Source organism: Moschus berezovskii, chromosome 19, assembly GCF_049115385.1.
Source record: "Moschus berezovskii isolate FMDL1 chromosome 19, NW_MosBer_1.0, whole genome shotgun sequence".
Classification (NCBI taxonomy): Eukaryota; Metazoa; Chordata; class Mammalia; order Artiodactyla; family Moschidae; genus Moschus; species Moschus berezovskii.
Window position 1 is genome coordinate 5,642,695 of NC_142478.1, and position 4,001 is coordinate 5,646,695.

General features: G+C 47.5%; 1 long non-coding RNA gene across 1 annotated transcript; it reads left to right on the plus strand.

Moving 5' to 3' along the window:
• The first annotated feature begins 2,256 nt into the window (after positions 1-2,256).
• On the plus strand, positions 2,257-3,622 carry LOC148774806 (uncharacterized). Its single transcript, XR_016035333.1, has 3 exons — positions 2,257-2,347; positions 3,284-3,338; positions 3,515-3,622. It is a non-coding gene; the product is annotated as an uncharacterized LOC148774806 (long non-coding RNA).
• The last annotated feature ends 379 nt before the right edge of the window (positions 3,623-4,001 follow it).

A 4,001-nucleotide genomic window follows, 5' to 3' on the forward strand; every position in this document is an offset into this window, starting at 1 on the left:
CTCTTCACCCATGTAAACAGGTGTTCGAGCGCTCACCCTGGTGACACGCATGTGGTAGAGACCAAGTCAGCTAACAGAAAGAATAGGCGTCTGGAAGGCAGATCCTGACTGTGTTTCTTACTAGATCCTCTGACCTCTATGAGCCTCTATTTGCCCATCTGCAAAATGGGGTTCACAATTCTCTCAGGGGGATGCGGAGAGACTGCCGCCTCATTTGTAATGTTCATGTTGTTCCTCTTGGAATTACTTGCACCCATAAGACTGAATTTTTGTTCTCGACTGAAGTATATTTGACTTACAGTATCAAACTAGTTTCAGGTGTTGAGCGTAGTGATTGGCACTTTTATAGATTATCCTCCAAGGAAAGTTGTCATAGAATATTGCTGTAACACCTGTGCCGCACGCTACATCCTTGTGTCCTCTTCATGTTACACCTGGGGGTGTGCCCCTGACCCCCCTCTCCCATTGTGACCCCCCACTGCTCCCCGTTGGCACCCATGAGACTGCTGCCTGTATCTGTGGGTCTCCTTTTTGTCTTTGTTCTTGTTTTAAACTGTGAGCTTCTGAAGGGTAGCGGCCACGACTTTGTGCTGGTCACCCTGCCACAAACTCCATGCCTGATAAAAGGACACGCTGCATAAGTAGGGCTGACAGAAAGCAAAGCAGTCAGAACTGGACATGGAACAACAGACTGGTTCCAAATAGGAAAAGGAGTACGTCAAGGCTGCATATTGTCACCCTGCTTATTAACTTATATGCAGAGTACATCATGAGGAACGCTGGGCTGGAAGAAGCACAAGCTGGAATCAAGATTGCCGGGAGAAATTTCAATAACCTCAGATATGCAGATGACACTACCCTTATGGCAGAAAGTGAAGAGGAACTCAAAAGCCTCTTGATGAAAGTGAAAGAGGAGAGTGAAAAGGTTGGCTTGAAGCTCAACATTCAGAAAACAAAGATCATGGCCTCTGGTCCCAACACTTCATGGGAAATATATGGGGAAACAGTGGAAACAGTGACTGACTTTATTTTTGGGGGCTCCAAAATCACTGCAGATGCTGATTGCAGCCATGAAATTAAAAGACGCTTACTCCTTGGAAGGAAAGTGATGACCAACCTAGATAGCATATTAAAAAGCAGAGACATTACTTTGCCAATCAAGGTCCATCTAGTCAAGGCTACGGTTTTTCCTGTGGTCATGTATGGATGTGAGAGTTGGACTGTGAAGAAAGCTGATCACCGAAGAATTGATGCTTTTGAACTGTGGTGCTGGAGAAGACTCTTGAGAGTCCCTTGGACTGCAAGGAGATCCAACCAGTCCATTCTAAAGGAGATCAATCCTGGGTGTTCATTGGAAGGACTGATGCTAAAGCTGAAACTCCAATACTTTGGCCACCTCATGCATCAAGTTGACTCACTGGAAAAGAGTCTGATGCTGGGAGGGATTGGGAGTGGGAGGAGAAGGGGACGACAGAGGATGAGATGGCTGGATGGCATCACCGACTCGATGGACATGAGTTTGAGTGGACTCCGGGAGTTGGTGATGGACAGGGAGGCCTGGCGTGCTGTGATTCATGGGGTCACAAAGAGTCGGACACGACTGAGCGACTGAACTGAACTGAACTGACAGAAAGCAAAGGCCTGGATGCCTGTAGGGGCCTGACAGTCCCGCTGTCTCGCCAGCTTCCCTTTTCAGGTCCCCGCTTTCTGGGCTGGCTTCCTGCACGAAGACTTTGCCAGCCTGGGGCTGTTTCAACACGGTAGGAAGTTCAGCTTCTCCACAGCAGTTACTTTCGTTTCCTAAAACTGAAATTTCTGGAAACATGTGAGGCAAGAGTGGAATTTTAGCACAGTCACTCCCTGGGTGGCCCGCGGCAGGACAGAGCTTCCTGGCAGAGCTGGGGCGGGCTCAGTTTCCCAACCTTCTGTGATTTCAGGCACAGGAGCTCTTCCTGTGCGTCGTGGGGACGTGTCCTTGGCAGAGCTGGCCACAGCCTTGAGAATGAGAGTCCCTCCCCTCCCAGAGCCCGGGACTTCTCTCCTCCGACAGCAACAGCAAGCTATTGTTGTGCCTGTGGGTTTGGCCTGGAGCCCTCCTTTGACAAAGACACACAGGCTTCCTCAAATGAGGTTTTCACAGCATGGGTTCCTTCCCACACCTTTCTCTGCCCCTTCCCTTTTCCTGGACTCTGCTCTCTGCTTCTGCAGGGGTCTCCCCGCTCCCCAACACTTGGCCTTCAGCGTCCCAACTGAACTGCCCGAGGCCACACCCTCTGCTCACAAATTGCACCTCCACCTGTGTCATCAACACCCTCATTTTCTGAGAGAAACCGAGCTCATAAATTTGGTAAGGAAGCAGTATTCATCCTAAAGCTGAAAACCCATAATATTTTTATTCCTTAGTGTATTTACTTTTATCCAAGGGCCTTATTCATGCAAGTGAATACTTTCTATGGCACCACTTTCATGGAGACTTTCTGCCCAGTTAGTCCTTCCCAGGTCCCTCAAGGAATAATTCTTTCTCGATAACTTTCTGCCTTTCAGAGTGAAACAAGGGGAGGGTCAGTGACTTGGTATTTGGTCGACTTTGGATAAGGGTTTTTTTTGCCTACGGGTCTTCTGCCCTCACTGGACCAGAAAGATAGGTTTGGGATCCGATTATTTGAGTGACAGCTGTTACATGGTTATTTTCCTGGCAATCAGCTTAAGAACAGAAACAGATGCTCTTTTGGAAAGAGTTGGGGGAAAAAATCTACCCAGATGTCCACAGCCATTCACATCATTTAATTTTCTCTCCGAATTTTTATTCTCTGCCAACGCAGCTCTGCACTCTGCAGTTTCACGTGTCTAACTGAGAGTTCTTCAGTCAGTTGACCTACAGTCCAGTTTCTCTTCTCATTCACCCTATCATTGCATACTTTTGTAGCTATTACTATTAGTCACACGCTGAATGTGTGTGTACATATGCAGACAGGCAGCTTCATTTCTCAGTTGATTTTCCACAAAATAAGTACATTTATTCATTTGGCTTTACTGACAAACAGCTCATAGCACTTTCAAAGTTCAGGTGCTGCTTGTGCTTTGCAGAAGGCACTGTGCCTGATCTTCATAACAATCCTATGAAGTTCCTGTTACAGAGATGATAGCTGGTGAGGATCACACACCCTCCTACTGCACTTTCATAGCAGACGTGTTTTTAAATCACTTTTAAATATTGTTTCTCATAACAAACAAGAATCACAGCATCCTAACTTTCTAAAAGTCACTCTGGATTGTCCAACAGATATACAGTTAAGGGAGGACCAGACCCCACTGTACACAGAACAGATTCCTGATTGGTGAGTGATATTCCTGCTGTTCCCTATTGCCCTGTTCTCCCAGATTCTGGGGGTGGGGGGGAGGATTACATGTAGTGGCCCCTTGAATCGGAAATAGAAAGGTGGCTGTGGGCAGAGCAAGTGACTATGTGAGATTCCTTTCCCCCAGGACAAATGTTCTCATTATTTATTTCCAGATCCATCAATAACTTGATTAAATTGACTGACCTACAGCAAACTAGAGCACGAACTAAATCCCCACAATTTAAATGCTGCTGGTGGTGATGGTTTAATCTTGCAAGCCCATGGACTGTATCCCTTCAGGCTCCTCTGTTCATGGGATTTCCCAGGCAAGAATCCTGGAGTGCATTGACATTTCCTTCTTCAGGAGATCTTCTGGACCCAGAGATCGAATCTGGGTCTCCTGCGCTGCAGGCAGACCACCAACGGAGCCACCAGTGAAGCCCCTTCAATACTGGGGCCTTTGTTAAAACAGTAGCTAACACTGAGCACTTACCAGGTTCTGGGCATTGCCAGACGTAAAAACTGAGTCTCGTGACCTTCTCAGTCATAAAGCTAGCATGCGGAAGAGGCACGATTTGAGCCCATGCCTCTCAGATGAAGCTGTTGCCCTCACAAGCCGTGCTGCGCTGTCCCCACAAGGCTGCAGAGGAGGCGTGTGAC